Genomic DNA, 17,800 nt, shown 5'->3' with positions numbered 1-17,800 from the left:
TTCTCATATAACTACGAGAAGTTATAGTACTATTTTATGCTGCACTAGTGAGGCCACATTTGGAATACTGTGTCCAGTTCTAGTCACCATAATACAAAAAAGATACTGATACCCTAGAAAGAGTGTAGGGAAAAGCAACTAACATGATACCGGGTCTGCAGGATAAATTGTGTGAGGAATAGTTAAGGGAACTAGGTATATCTAGCCTAATGAAGAGAAAAAATAGGGTGATATGATAGCTGTCTTTGATGAGGAGCTGCTATAGAGAGATGGGGATCAACTTATTCTCAAAGCTCCTGAGGGTAGGACAAGAAGCAATGGGTAGAATCTCATTAAAAAGTGATCCAACCTAGAATTAAGGAGAAACTTCCTGACAGTGAGAACACTTAACCAATGGAACAACTTGCCTCCCATAGTTGTGGGTGCACCATCACTGGAGGTTTTCAAGAAAACATTGGACAACCATTTGTCTATGTTTATGCAAGGTCTCCTGTCATGGGGGGGGGGGGCTTGGACTAGACCTCCGAAGTCCCTTCTAGCCCTGTGATTCTATGATTCAGGGCTATATTTTCTGGATAAAAGACAGTGACATAAGATGAGCTGTGTGATACAAAAAAGTGGAAATGTTTCAACTAATGATATTGAAACATGATGAGGTTGATGAGAGATGCTTTCAGCAAAACCCTGGGAGGGTTGAAAATGGAAACTCAGACCTAAGAAGTTCAGATAAAAATTTGTATACTCAAGAAGGAAGTGAAGGATTGACCACAGTTAGATTTTTTAAATAATAAAGAGGAAGAACATTTGCTTATGAAGATTGCAGCCGTTGCTTCTTATTTATTAATGCTCAGACTATGAGCATTGTAAAAGTTCAGATGAGCTTCAATTTATAACATATACATAGAAAAATATGACTTATTTATTTATTATTGCTTTTAAAATAATGAAAAAGGGGAAAAATAAACACTAAGATAATTATGATTAAAAATAAATACATTGTCAAAAAAAGGGAGGAATAGTGGTTTTTTTTAAAAAATGAAGACCTTTCTAGGAGTAATGAAGTAGTAGTGATGAAGGATTTCAATTATGACAAGATCTGGAAGGAAATACTCTACCACATATAGTCCCTCTCTAATCTGTGAGATACTTGTGCTTTCTTTGCTGATTATCACTTTCTCCTTCAGGGAGTAGAATAATACGCAGGAAATCAACTCTGCTTGTCTTGAACCCTGCAATATGAACAATTGAAGGTTTTCCCAGGTTAAAGCATTAGCCTCATATAAATTGTATCCTGGATACATTACTAACAGTCTGGTCCAAACTACATAAACATGGTACACAATTTGCCAAATAATTGAAGAGGACAAATGTACCTATCCTCAAAAAGGAATAGGCTCCAGGAAAGTACAGATCTGGTAATAACAATCTAACATAGATCAACAAAGTTTCCAGAGCAAATGGAATGCTGGAGCCATGCAAGCTTCAAAACTGATTAACAAGGTGTGCTTTAATCTTCATGCAAGCTTTTATTCTTTGTGAACCCTTTCTTTTTCCAGACTTCCATGTATGTATGAAGAAAGATACCTTAGGACTCACATTAACTTTAATAACTTGACTCTTTAAAGCAACCACACTCTTTGTCCTGACTCCCACAGATATCTGGAAAAAAGAAAGAAAGCTGCTTTACTTGTGCTGCAGAGAATTTTATGTGAGATTTGAAGCACATTTTTCAAGTCATTTTTAAAGTGTACACAATGCTTTCAAATGCCCTTTCCCTGCATTGTAAGATGTGCTATTTACAATTATAAAAACAGTTATAAATTATACATAATTGCATACATATATCTTAAATGGTGTTACCGCATGTCTCCACATATACACACAGGGTAGAAGTTAGGCAATTTTAAATGATATTACTCTTCAAACTTGTTCACTAACCTCTAGTTTATAGGAAAGTAGCCAAATAGATACTGGATTCTTGGAATTTCAAAAACCATTGACAAAGTCCTTCACCAAAGGCTCCTGAGCAAATCCAGCTGGCATGAAAAGGGCAAGTGCTCTCATGGACTGCCACTGGTTGAAAAACAGAATGAGCAATTCTGTGTAACTGTGCCTATTGATACCAAACTGTTCAGGTTGGTAGATTCAAAAGGGATTATAAAAAACTCGGAAAAGATCTCTCCAACCTGGCAAATGCAGTTCAGTGTAAACAAATGTGAAGTGACAGAGATTGCCACAAAAAAAATATAAATTTAATCTGTATTAGTGCCAACTGAGCTAGCAGTGAAAGGAAAGGGATCTCAGAGCCCCTATGGATAGCTTAATGAAATATCAACCCAGAATGTGTAAAAAATTATGAAATCATTAGGATTGTGTAATCATTAGAATCATTAGGATTTGGAAATAGAACTGCCAGGATAATAAGCCCTTATATCATTAGATACCAGTTCAGTAGAGTACTGGTCATTCTATCTTTTCCAGAACTAAAGAAAATATAAAAACCACAACTAAAAGAGCAATCCCTCTTTTGAGCAGACTGCAGCTAATGGTGCTTTAGACAAAAAAGAATAACATAAAGGTATGTATGGCAATGATAACTTTTTCTTTCTTTCTTTCCTAACTTTAAATTTGTTTTGTTTTGTTTTGTTTTGTTTTGTTTTTTGTTAATTAAATACAATTTAAAATAAGTGATTTTAGAACTCAAGGTCATCCATTCAAATGCAGGAACAGCAGAAGGAAATCCTTTTAACACAATGCATAATTATAATGTGGGATTTGCTGCCGGCAATTCTAGTAATAAAGCTAATTTGGATGGCTTTCAAAGAGGATTGGGCAGGTTCATAAAGGACCAGCTATTAATATGGATGTCTATGTACCATATTGCCTCCTCGGTAATAGGCATTGAGCCATATGGGGAAAAGATTTTGGGAGCTTGTCTGCATGAGCTATTAGTTTTTTTTTTAAATCACCTGTCTGCATTTGCCCTCATACGGTAGTAGCTTCTTTGGAGGAATTTTTGCAAACACGTAGCATCCACTAATATATACATATACATACATACATGCACATATATATACAGAGGGTGGTTTATAATATGATAAAAATGTGGATTGTTGGAAATAATTTTCAGATGAAATTGACAGAACGATAGCAGAGTTCACTAGGAATTAGTAGGCAATATTTCATCAAGGAATGTTTGTTCCCCTCGGGAATCCTTTTCTATCTTAGAGACTACTTACCACAAGTGCTCCCATTGTGCTAGGGGCAAATTGAATTTTTGCCCATGGTCTTTTGTAAAGGGTAGGAAGAACATGACTCATTCATGGAAGAATCCTAATCTAAAATTAGGATTTGAAACAATCCCAAGAGTTATTTTGGTATTTTGGGTTCCCCCACATACTCCCTACTGAACCATTGTTTTTGAAGGACAAAAAAAAAGACAGAAAAAAGTATTACATTGTCCAACGATTCTGTGAAAAATAAGAAAGAATCCCAAAATAGCAAAAAAAAAAACAAAAACCCCACCCAAAATATAAACTTCTGGCATATAATTACTGTCATAGAGATGCTTCTAAACACACATGCACACCCCTACAGAATTTCTCCTTATTGCCCTGGCAAATAAACAGTGATGTTGCTTAAACTCATCTCTGAATAATGTTTAGGTATGAGATTATGAAAAAAAAAATGACCAAAAAAATCCAGAATAGTTTAAAAACATAAACTTTGTTAAATTTAAAAAATATTTTAGAAATAATTGATTATACCAGATTGTCTTCTAGAACAACTTCCCTAATATAATGTTGTTTATTGTTTTAATGTCTTTTACTGATTTTGAAATAGTTAGTTCTCAGGTTAGGGATTAAAAAACCCGAAAAGTGTAGTAAAAATCTGAGAACATATCCTATTGGCTAAGGATTTTGTGCATTTCTTCTGAACTTTTGAGAAGCATCTCCTTATTCACCATTAAAGCAATTTATGTATTTATTTATTCATTTATTTAATGTATAACTATACATTTCATAGAGTAGCTAGTTCTGATCTGGTACCTATTGCTTGCTTAGATGCTGGCAAAGAATGCTGCCTAGGTGGCTGGTGAAAAATATCATACAAGAAGATTCTTATATAAGTTTCCAAAAAGTCAAGATGGCTGCCTCCTTTTTATATGTGTAGTGACGCACGTAAAAAAGAATGGATTTGATCAAGAAGGGGTGAAATCCAGCAGGTTCTGACAGGTTCTGGAGAACCAGTAGCAGAAATTTTGAGCAGTTCGGAGAACCAGCAAATATCACCTCTGGCTGGCCCCAGAATGGGGTGGGAATGGAGATTTTGCAGTATCCTTCCCCTGCCACGCCCACCAAGCCACCACAATGCCCACCAAGCCATGCCACAGAACCGGTAGTAAAAAAATTTGGATTTCACCAGATTCATCCGCTCCTCACATTCTTGCTTATATTCATAAGAGCAGTTTCTCAAGCTACTGAACAGATACTAAGTACAGGTAGTCCTCGACCTACAACAGTTCATTTAGTGACAGTTCAAAGTTACAACAGTTCAAAGTTACAACAGCATTGGGAAAAAAAGACTTATGACTGTTTTTCACAGTTATTACCATTGTGGCATCCCCATGATCACGATTAAAATTCAGATGCTTGCCAACTGGTTTATATTTATGATAGTTACACTGTCCTGGATTCATGTGATCATCTTTTGCACTCTTCTGACAAGCAAAGTCAGTGGGGAAACCAGGTTCACTTAACAACCGTGTTACTAACTTAACTGCAATGATTCACTTAACGCTGGCAAGAAAAGTTGTAAAATGGGGCAAAACTCACTTAAAATATGTCTCACATAGCAACATAAGTTTTGGGCTCACTTGGAGTCATAAGTTGAAGACAACCAGTATAGTAGGTTTGAATTGTTTGCTATGTCAGCTTTGATGGACCATGGAGATGTAGGGTGCAGGTGAGCCAGCTATTCCTTATCTAGAGATGAATGAAGCATTTATAATACTTACAATCAAGAAAACAAGAGAAAATTTAACAACTTGAACCCAGTCTCTGAACAGGAGAAAATATCTTAGTAGAGTATTCCATAGACTCTTGTGCAACCTAGTGGACAATCTTCCACAGTGCAGGTCCAACCTACTTTTGCAAGACTGGTGTGTGAAAAATAAGAGTGATTTAAAGGCGGGGAAAAATATCCAAAATTGATAATTACCCTGTGGTATGATGGATGGCTGATACATTTTATAAATAAATAAACAAACAAACAAACAATCTTGTGGGCTCAGTATTAAGCTATTAAGGACACGTATTATATCCTTATTCTTTTCCCCATTAAAATCACAAGAATGGGTCTCCCATAAACATCGAGAGGCAAATATTACAAATGAATGCAATTGTTTTAATGTAAGCACATGCTGTACTATCACAAAAGACATAAGTTAATACTGCTAATCTAAGAAGGAGATTTGGAGGAGTTTATTTGCACTCTGACCTTTTAAGAACTGGCAGGGAAATTGTCTCATAGTCTTTCAATGGTGACTCATATCTTCAGGAGGAAACATTCACTGAGCTATGGCAATGACAATCACTTTTCCCTGAACAGCTTAATTATCAGAAAATGCATCAAGTTAAACAAAGTGTCCTTAAACTTAGTACTGTAGCTCTTTGTGTACCCAAGAATGTATACTTTCTGTATTGTTAAAAATTCTTCTGTATTTTGCACACTTATTAGGGGCTTGCACATGAGTAATACATGAGTAAATGGATGGAATCTGATGGTCTATTTCCATTTATGGAAGCAAGATTTTCCTCAGGCTACTGGAAGGTATGATCAGTCTTCCTTGCAGCCTTCCCAGCATATCCTTTATAGAGGAAAGCCAGGGGAAGGAAAAGGATAGTACAGTGGAAAGAAAGCAAGATAAAATACTATTGATTATTATTCCATCAAACATGCCTAGAATTAGATAGGGTCTTTTTTTGAGCTTAATTCATAGTCATCTTAAGATAAAAGTCTTGTGTATTATCTCTTTAAACCCTGCTTTCAGCTCTTCTCTGGCAATCAAAATTAACCTAAAGGCAAAATTGTATCTGGCAGCATAGCCTGAATGTGAAAGTCATCTAAAATAAAACCCCTAATTAAATATGTATCATTTAGGAACAGAATATTTGAATATCTGCTTTTACACATATAAGGCTAGATATTTATAGACGGTGCCTTGATTTCATTGACACTAGATATCCAACTGATTGTCCAAGAGACAAATCTTTTCAGTTGTTCAGGAGCCTGATTGCTGATGTAACAATTATTTATATTATAAATAATTATACTGTTCAGCTGCACCTTTAATTAGGGTTAATTCTCTCTCATAGTACTACTATCTTTTTAAAAGATTTATTTTTGTTGGATTTTAGCAAAAAAAACCTTATGAATTTCATAATTGATAAGCTGCCTTGGAGACTTTATGAGGAACTGAAAGGTTGGACATATTTTGTTCTATCAACTATACTGATAGTTCTTTTGGGAATAACAAAGCTTTTAATGAAAATGAAACAAATAGTATGAGGGAAGGTTTCTTTAACTGAAAGACAGTGTGATGTGATGACAAGTAAATATAATTCCAGATGCATAGCTCACTCGAAACTTTATCTTGATAAAAAACAAGGCAAATCCTAAGCAACAGCAGACCAGCACTGGCATGTTTGGCATTTGAAAATATAAATATGTGGTTCACTGAATTGCATTATACCTTCAGTGTCAAAAAGCATTGAAGGACTATAGAGATATAATCTTGGAGCAAAGCTCACATTTACTTATTCACAGGTTTATTTAATTATTCACCGATGTACACATTAACTACTATGCATTGTTTAAACAATATCAGAGCACATTCAGGGCTACTAACTAATATTCTAAAGTTAGTACCAATGGCATAAGAAATTGATGAAATAATTCAGGAAAAGTTTTTCTCTACCCAGTGCAAGGAAGTTATTAGTTGTCCATTGTATGCAGAGTAAAGCATGCCAAAACAATTATTTCAACTGGTTTAGGGATCATAATAGGTTAAGTACCACAGATTTGAGTACAAAATAATGGACTATTCAGATAATTGAACACTATCTGTCACACTGAAGACATTCCAGTTATTCTTCATATTCAGCAATGTAATGACCTCACTGGTTACAACTTAGTACATTTATATTTCAAAGTGTCATTTCATCCAGTTCACCTAATTAATATTTTTCTTTTTCCTGTGAAGATATGAACTCTTCAAGAGGTATATTACACATTAGATTAGAACAATACAAAGCATATTTTCTACCAGCAAAATATATTATTAGACAGCAAGATTTAAAATTTTCTGCATCTCTTCGCTGTCAATTTGTAGCCCTAATATGCAGTTGCAAGGACACACAGAAAACCTAGAGCTCCTGATAGGAACTGATGCTCCCATCGTAACAGTGTACTGCTTCAAGTTACTTGAAGCTTAGCGCATAGCTGTAGAGAGTCAAGTTATCAATCCAAAATTTAAAAGACAACTCTTTAAAAATTGAGTCTACTGTTCGGAATATATCCATCAGCACTTAGTCTAAATTAGTCATTTAAATATCATATGAATAATCTGTCTCAGTAGCAGTAGTAAGCATTTTTTACTTTTTTATTAGCAGGCATTGCTGCAGTCTTTTGAATAAAAACATTCTGAGTAGATAATGTAAAAATATTTCATTTCCATAAAAGAACCTGATCACTGTGTATACTCTATTGCTGCTTAACCATTGTTTAGGATATAAATAACATTAACTGTTAAAACCGGGTTTCTGAACTTTAGCACAAGGACTATAACTAGGAACAGACACTTATTGTATATAGGTAGTCCTCGACTTACAACCATTTGTTTAGTGACTGTTCAAAACTTACGTTGAAGAAAGTGACTTGACCATTTTTCACATTTACAAGTGTTGCAGCATCCCCATGATCACATGATCAAAATTCAGACGCTTGGAAATTGGTTCATATTTGTGACGGTTGCAGTGTCCTGGGGTCATGCAATCACCTTTTGTGACCTTTTGACAAGCAAAGTTGATGGGAAAGCCAGGTACACTTAACAACCATGTTACTAACTTAACAACTGTAGTGATTCACTTAACAACTGTGGCAAGAAAGGTCATAAAATGGGGCAAAACTTATTTAGAAACTGTCTTGCTTAGCAACAGAAATTTTGGTCTTTGTTGTAGTCGTAAATCGAGGACTACCTGAACATTCAGTAGCCTAACATCTGCACTATATCTCCATATTCATTTAAAGTTATTTATACTGATGCTACCTTTTGTATAAACTTCCAACACCACAATCTCAATCTGAAAGAGCTGAATAGTCCAGAAAGAAAATCAACAAAGATCAACAAAGAAAATAATCTTACACTTAACACCAAAAAAAACTAAAGAACTTATAATTGACTTCAGGAGGAAGAGAGATGTACATTTACCATTGTACATAAATGGTGAGGAGCTGGAGAGGGTTGGTAGTTTTAAATTTCTGGGCATTTATATCTCGAAGGACCTCTCATAAACTGTAAATATTAACATGGTTGTGAAGAAGGCACAGAAGAGGCTGTACTTCCTGACAATGCTCAGTCAGATAAATCTATCTCAGCATCTACTTCTGTCCTACTATCGCAGCACCATTGAGTGTCCTGACATACGGCATTCTTGCATGGTATGGGAGCAGCTCTGTAGCGGACAAAAAAGCTCCACAGAGAATCATTAAAACTGCCCAGAATATAATCAGGCTCCAGCTACCAGCCATGGACGACATCTTCGAATCTCGCTGTTTGAGGAAGTTGCATAACATTATCAGAGACTCTTCCCATCCTGCTTACAATCTTTTTGGACTGTTGCCTTCCGGCAGAAGATACAAAACAATTAAAACTCGGAGCACACGTTTTCTGAATAGTTTTTATCCCAGAGCTATTACTGCACTCAACAATGAATTAAAGGGCCACCATCAGTGAGCTGTTGGACAGCATTACTTGATCTGTTGTGTGGATGTTTGGGTGGTTTAGGGGTGGGGAATTTGTGGTGGGTGGGAGTGTCATGTCATGTGTGTTGGACCTGGTCTTTGGGTGTTAAGTGAATTTTGTTATATGGGTATACTGTGTATACATATACAATGACAATAAAGTTATTATTATTATTATTTTCAACAAAGAAAACATGTCTAGTGCTGCTTTTTTTCTTGGCTGGTGTTTTTTTTTAGATCAGCCAAAGTTGGGTAAGTGGTGCCACTTATAGGTCAATTTCAAAGTAAGGATTAGAGCAGAGTTCATTTAAAGAATATAAGCAGTTATAAATCATTCCCACTTTACCATGATGTTGATTATACCTTCTCCCTGCCCAATAACAGTTTTGTAACTTGTAAGCAATAGTCATTTTCAACAATCCTCAAGGAGTCCTAAAGGTATTGAAACTTTTAAAAACATATTGTCAAAGGAATTGCTTCTCTTGTAGTTAACAAATACTTTGGATAAATCTTAGAAACCTTCATTCACTTAGATTTTCCAGATTATAGCTCAGGTAATTGCTGAGGATTTAGAAACAGTAGCATTGCCACTTTGCTTTTTTTTTTTTTTTTTTTGCAAATTCAGAATATTTGCATAATTTTTCTACTGGTTATATACATTTGCTTCCAGCTGAAATATTTTACACTTTTTAGTCATATTTCAGAATTTCAAATGTACATATATACATGCATTATTCTATGAAGGAATGAAAATAAGTATTAAAGAAATTAAGAAAATATATCCAAATCTAGTTTATACTAGATTTATACATGAGCTGAGGTGGCGCAGTGGTTAGAGTGCAGTACTGCAGTTACTTCAGCTGACTGCTAGTTCAGCAGATCAGCGGATCAAATCTCACCGGCTCAAGGTTGACCCAGCCTTCCATTCTTCCGAGGTGGGTAAAATGAGGACCCAGATAGTTGGGGACAATATGCTATTTAATATACTGTCTTTGGTGTAAGCCAGGGGTGGGTTCTAAATTTTTTTACTACCGGTTCTGTGAGTGTGGCTTATTTTGTGGGTGTGGCTTGGAGGTCATGTGACTAGGTGGGCATGGCTAGCTGGTCAGAGTCATTTCTGGAAGGTCCTCGCACTTACGACCAGTCCTCGCACTTATGACCCAACTCATTTGTTTGCTTTTAGCACTGATCAGCTGTAGGACGGCCCTTTGAAGCCCCACGGCAAGAGTTTAAACAGTTTTTTTCCCTCTAGTCATCAGCTGGGACTCAGGAGGCAGCAATAGATTGGGGGTGGGACCAAATAAAAGGTAAGAATAACGGGGGTGGGTAGGGGGGTGAACCGGTTCAGTGACGTCATATCGTCACCGCTACCGGCTTGGCCGAACCGGACCGGACCGGGAGGAACCCACCACTGGTATAAGCCACCCAGAGTCCTCGGAGAGTGGGTGGCATAGAAATATGACTAATAAATAAATAAAATAAATAAATAAATAAATAAATAAATAAATAAATAAATAAATAAATACCAATGCTACTCACTATAGTAGCATGTACTATAGTAGCACTATAGGGCTGGCTTGATCCCATCCTTTCGGTTTTAATTTGAAATTGGTTTTAACTGGGTTGCTTTAAATTGAGGGCCAAAATTATTTAATGTCTTTTAAACTGTTTTTTAAATTTTATATGTTATGTTTTATCTCGGCTGTTCACCGCCCTGAGTCCTGTTGGAGAAGCAGAGCTGTGGAGTCGGGAGATAAATGTTCCGACTCCGACTCCGACTCCGACTCCTCAGTTTTTTGTACTTCCGACTCCGACTCCGACTCCGACTCCCCGACTCCGACTCCTCTGTATTAATATGCGAATGTATTTTATACATTCCTTGAAGGAAAGAAAGGCAACATACATGTCATTACCACAGGACTACTGGCTGGGAAGCCAACAGTCTACTGTATTGAACAGTTTAAGCAAAAGACAAACACAATGAAAACAACAAAGTTTTATTATTTTTTTTTTATTAATTTAATTAATCAAGTTGCTGGATAGTAGCAGCAGGCATAAACATCAGGAACAGGAACTTTACCAGTTCAAAAATACAAACCACATTATTTGGTTGTTTTAGAACAAAAACAAAGCTTATCTATATGAACCAAAAACAAAATCTGTAAAACCTAGAAATGGTTTATATTAATCTTGAAATGTAGTTATAGGCTTAGCAAATGCAAATCAATTCAATGTAGAGTTCTAAGGAAGAGAATTGCCTCTGCCAGATCCTCTTTCATAGAGGCTCTTAAGTCAGACTTTATTATTTTTAGGGCTGAAAATAATCTTTCGACACTGACTTGGGTGGGTGGCATTGCAGTAACTATTCTGGCCACATCACTAACGATCTCTGGATAAACAAGGATGGCTTCTTCAACAGTAAGTTTTGATGAGCGATCATACTTTTCAACTTCTTTTAGTGCTTTATAAAACTCCTGTTGGAATTTTTTTATTTGGACATTTACTGGTTCTGTAACGCTTATGCGACGTCGCTTTCCTTTAGCAACTTCCATTTTGTCTAAGAAGGAATCAAAGTCTAATTCTTCGTTTGAAGAAGATGATTCTGAGTTACCACTATTGCTTAAAAGAACTCCATCCTCCTGTGGAGGTATTTCAGGTCGTAATCCCTTCATGCGAACTGCTACATCATAGAGGGCCTTTTTCCCAGTAGCAATCTGTTTACTGTTCAATAAAAGTCGGCTCATTGGGTCGACATAAATAGCCGCTAACAAGATTTCATTTTCCAGCAAAAGACTCTCTCTTTTCATCATTGAAGATGCAATGCCCTCAGCTATTAACCCTCCATTTTTGTTCAGGCGATATAACAGGCTCTTCCATTCCAAGAGGAATTTACCCGGGGTTAGATCATCACATTGCAACCTCTTGGTGACAGTGAAGGGGTGAGAAAGAAGGTTCTCCAGCTCTTTTGTTTGTGTCCACTGGCTTGCAGTTAATGCAAGATTTTCATTGTCCATTTCTTCTATGAAGTCTTTAAGTTCAAGTAAACGCTTCACCATTAAATAAGTGCTTCCCCAGCGAGTTGTTTGATCCAAAATGGCTCCTTTTCCTGCACGTCTTTTCAAAATTGCATCTGTTTTTGGGGCCCTGGCTGCAACAGTTACTTGTCGTAATTTGCCAATTAATGTAGCTGCATGGCGATCTTTTAATCCATCTCTTATGGCAAGTTGCAGTGTATGAACAGCACATCGCATATGATGAATAGTAGCAAGCTTCAATGCTTCTTCAACAAAGTTGTCTAAAAAAATGTCAGCATTCTCTTCAGTTTCTAAACTTTCTCTAATACTTGCAGAGCTGTCTTCCTCTAAGTCTAATATCTGTTTGATACCTTCTTCATCTGCCTTCATCTTCTCAATTGTGCTCAACATGTTAGAAGCGTTATCTGTCACAACACATAAAATCTGTTCCTTTTTAATTTCAAAATCTTCTAGAACACCCTCCACTAACTTCTGAAGGTAATCACTGGTGTGATGTGCCTGAGTGTCCTTTACTCCGAGGGTCCGTGTTATTGTTTTGTTATTTTCATCCACAAATCTAACATTAATAGCGAAATAATTGACTCTGTGACGTGTGCATGCATCCATTTTAAGGAAGACAAAACGTCCTTTCATAACTTTCTGTAGTTCTTCCTTTTTACATTTGGCCTCCTCAATTATAAGTTTCCTTATACTTTCTCTTTCCAGAGAAACACCAAGTTTTTTTGCCATTTCTCCATTTAGGCCTAAAAAGGCTGTCTGTGAAAAGAAGGATAGTGGTACACTATTCTTTACTACCATTTCAATAATGTGGTGTTTGAATTTTTCTGGTGTCATCCTTATGGTAACTTTGTCAGATATAAAGAATTTTCTTATCTGTGATTGTTCTCCAGTAGATTTCTGAACGTTTTTTGTCACAGAAGTAGATGCAATGTTTTCATTGCTATCTTTCTCATTCACGGCTTCTAACACTTTGGGATGAAAACGCTGTAAGTGTCTTTTCAAATTTGATGCTCTTGTAGGTGCATTTTTATCAGGCCCACTGAAACTGCTAATTTTTGCATCACATTGTTTTTCACCATCATCATCTTTTCTAATACATTGGCACACGTAATGTTTTCCATCACTTGATAATGCAAAGTGCTCATAAACATGCAATCCAATTTCTTACAAATCAATTAATTATATTTACCAATAATAATAAACCAAATAATTTCCCCCATATATTCCTCCAAACCACAACTTAACCATTTCTGCTTTCAACACAATATACAATTAATAGTATCTCAATTATTACAATTCCCTAGTTAAATAGAGCTTTTTTTCTTTTGTGTTTTAAAATCTCCTTTTTTCCCTAAATTTCCCGTTGTTTGCACCTACCTTTTTTGGTGAGGAAAAAGAAAAGAAATCTGCCTGCCTAATTTTCTAACATGCAAAACCAACAGCCTGCTTTACTTTCTCTTTCGTTTTTCAGTATAGCTAGGGGGGGAAAAATCTGCAGTCTTTCCAAGCAAGCAAAAGAGCACTGAGCAAAACAGCTCAGAGCAAATCAGCTGGGGGTCGGGAGCCGATCTAATCAAGGGCTAATTAGCCTATGCTGAAGCTCCGTGGGCCAATAAAATTACAAAAAAACCACCGAACCATTTGTTAAATTGCTGGGTCGCCCGCCCCTCGCCCACCACTATTTATTGGCAATAAATGGTTTACAGCTTCAGTCTTGAACTATTGACCCTCCATTCCCTTCACTTATGCAAGTGTCTCTAGTCCTGCAAAAAACATATTTACTTAATCCCTTATCAGTGAGAGGCTAGGTTACCCATGGGCGCTGCGTTCCCTGTAACAGCAGAACACAACACTATGGAAAGTATAAGTATTGCCACTCCTAATTGTGCGTTGCGTGCCTTATAGTGAAGCACATGAAAAGCATGCTTCTTCACGGTCACTTAACGTGTTCATTTTGCGGTTACGTGAGGCACTGCATGCATTGGTCTTTATTCTTACAGTAGAGAAGTCATTAATTATAACTTTTTGTGAATTGGGACATTTAAACTTGCTTTTTTTAAAATTCCAATCTAAATTTAGTAGGAGTCGGAGTCGGAGTCGGTGCATTGTTTGCCGACTCCGACTCCGACTCCAGGTACCCAAAATTTCCTCCGACTCCGACTCCTCGACTCCGACTCCGACTCCACAGCACTGTGGAGAAGGGCGGTATAAAAATCAAATAAAATGAAAAAAATATATATATATCTCTCTTCACCTTTTTAGCTCACTTCCAAAATGTCCATAAATGCATCATGCTTTTTGTTCTTTCATCTTTTTTTAAATATCTCATCAACTTCATTCAAGCATACGTTTTCCTTTTTGTCTTAAACCATTTTTTTTTTTGCAATCTTCAGGCTCTTTATATGATCAAATCACCTTGACATACTACTTTTATAGTGGTTAAGCAGTCATTTTATATTCAATCTACATTCATTCCGAACAATACTTTATTATCTCTTTTATTACTATATTATCACACAATTTAATTCCTTTTTCATTTCGCTCACTGTATTTTATATTTCTTAACATTTCTAATTCTTGCTTCCACATGATAAAGTGGGCAGGAGATTCTTATACAAAATACATTTTCACTTATTTTGATAAATCACACTCTATCCAACATTTCTAGTTTATAAATGTTATTCTTATTAGGTAATGAGGGGAGCACTACACATCATTCTTTTACTCTCTGTTTAATGAACTATTCATTTTCACATATGCTTTATTTCTATCATATTCCCCTCTTATTATATTTGGCAACCAAACTTCAGTTTCTCAATTGCTCAAAACATTCCACAGTTCAAATCTATTTGCTTTATCCAATTTCTCTTAAGTATCTCTCAATGAACAAAACAACAAAATTCTGGTCTGCACATGCTGCACTGCACTCCCCAAATTTTGTTGGTACCTCACATACCCTTCAGTTTGGGGGAGGGGTTCTACTTACCTTTACTACCAGTTTGCAACAGGATCACACACACGTGCTCACTTCACTTGTGCACGCACCTTGCATCTGCGCATGCGCAAAAGCTTCGGTACATGAGCAAATCACCGATGACAACATCCGGGGCAGTGGGTGGGGTCTCCTGCCGGTTTTACTACCGGTTCTTGTGAACTGGTCCGAACCGGGGGCAATCCACCACTGCTTCAGTTGGAATTCTGCTTCGTTTCTGTAGTTTTTGCTTTCAATCTTACTTTTCCATTCATTTGTATAGGGAAACAAAAGGACTATTTTTTAAATCAGAAGTCAGCAACCCGTAGCTCTGGAGCTGCATGTGGCTTTCATCCCTCTGCTGCGGCTCCCTGTTGCTGGTCGGCTCCACAATTGATAGGGCTTTTGGTTAGGACAGGTAGAGGAAAAGGGATGTTAGGAGGAGACTATGGTGGGGGAACCGGACTTCCGGTTAGCTCCAGAATTGAACGGGGGCTTCCGGTTAGGACCTTTGTGACTCTTTGAGTGTTTAAGGTTGCCAACCACTGTTTTAAATCCTCATGCTGATTGGTAAATGCATATTAAACAAGGTAAGAGTTGTTCCATAAGCGAACCATATCCATATTTTAACATTCCTCCAATTATAGCTATTCCTAAAACTTTACTGCCATACATTATCTACCAACATTCTCAAAAAAAAAAATTCATCTTTTTTCTCATGGTGATACATTTTAGCATTCATTTTGATTCATCTTTAACATACAATTCTTAAACAAGTCGACAAAATACAACTTTAGAACCCCTTATTTCAATTTTATCCCAAGTCATTATCGCTATCAATTCCATTTGCACTTGGGGTCTCCTTGTTTATTCCTCACCCATTTCCAAAACATCTGCACCTTTTTAAATCTTAATGAATAAAAATACGGTACTCACAACCAGTCCTTGAAGTTGCAGCTGTGGCAGCATCCCCACTCACACAATTATGATTTGGGCATTTACAAGGGTTTCCTGGTCACATGATCACAATTTGCAACCTTCACAGTTGGCTTCCAACAAGCAGTCAATGGGGAAGCTGGCAGGAAGTCACAGGTTGCACTCTCATGTCACACTTAATGACCTGTGATGATTCACTTAATGACTGCGCCTGGAACCAATACTAAGCTGGGCATGATCATGTTGTTTAATGATGGTGTTGCTGGTCCCAATTCCACTCAGTGAGGACACTTTTTCCTCGCACATAGCTTTTCATTTCAGAATTACATCCAGTATCCATTTTCCTACCTCCCAATAGCACAAGTCCATTAAACTCTATTGCAGTCTATTTTTTTTTTCAGTCCCAAACAACTTCCACATCTGCTCTTACATACAACTATTCACTGTGTTGGGAAATGAATATTGCCACACTTTCCTAGTTATACTAGTGACTCATTTCTTTCAGTTCTTCCAGGTTAATTTTTCAAAGACAGACTCCTCATGCTACCAAACAGTCTGTCCAAGAATTAGAATCTCTCATTATCCTTTTAGCTTTAATTGTTTCAATATTTCATCATGAACACTTTAATATTTTTATTCATTCCTTTTCCAAGTTTTCCACATTATATTAACATTGTGCTTCTATTACCAAGTGGGAACAGTTTTTTTTCTAAGCAGATATTCACCAGTGACTCACCAATCCCATTAATTTTTAGGACTTGAACTGGCCCATAGTTTTTATGTATGTTCTCAACTTTCTATTTGCAATAGAACAACAATGACCAGCCTTAGCTTATATTTAAAAAGCAGGGTATAAATCTAATAAATATGCCCTAGTTCTTTCATCATCACCATTCACTAGTGGTGTATAACATCCATCTAGGGATTCTTACTTTTATAGAATATGCACGCACAACCACCTAGATAATATGTTGCTTTTAATTTATAATTAACTTTTTTCCTCTATATTTATATATATATATATCCCACATGATATTTTATTCAAGTATATTATATTCTTCCCTTTAGTTTCATTTTTATTTCCATTTCACCTGAAATCATGCTTTACTGTTTACTCCCCCTTCATTCCAAACTGCAACTTTTCAAATGTCATGGACATCACCAGCTGGACCTATAGATATTGAACTCTGATTATAATTTATCTTCTTGCTAAAGACAGTACTAACCATTGTTGGCATTTTTGACTAGTACAAGCACAGCCAAAGTCATGTTTTATCCCAAGTATCTTGATGATATTCTAGGAAAGTTAGGATTTCTAAACAGAGACAATCTTAATAGGGCAACCTACTATTGCCTGCATCTATCTAAGTAGGAGGTATGTACACTATAACTGGCACACATCCAGGATGAAATGAAGAGTACTGAAAGCCACATCCTGTCTCGAAAGCATCAGGCGTTACCTCAGCAGACATACTGCCCAGAACAGCAGGACTGCATCAATGGGCCTAAGCAGACCTAGGAATGTTTTTCTAGAATAGTACAGGTGTAATCTGACCACTTTCCCGCAAAAAAGACAATGTTAATTTCCAAGTGGCACTTTAATATTTTGATGCAATGCTAATTAAAAACAGAGTGAAACATTCAAGTAGGAAACTGTTTAAACCAAAAAGCCAGTAATAGATAGCATCTATTTGGGCAATATTGAAACAGATTATTAGGGTACCGATTATATTATTCTCTTAACTAAAATCGAAATAAATTTCAATAGGATCTTCTGAAATTGCAAACTACAGCTTTTATGTTGTACAATGTAACAGCTATATACAGTTATTTT

The sequence above is a fragment of the Pituophis catenifer genome, unplaced genomic scaffold (assembly GCF_029215685.1).
Source record: "Pituophis catenifer annectens isolate HBS135680 unplaced genomic scaffold, rPitCat1.0.hap2 SCAF_1, whole genome shotgun sequence".
NCBI classification, from domain to species: domain Eukaryota; kingdom Metazoa; phylum Chordata; class Lepidosauria; order Squamata; family Colubridae; genus Pituophis; species Pituophis catenifer.
This window is presented reverse-complemented; position numbering follows the sequence as displayed.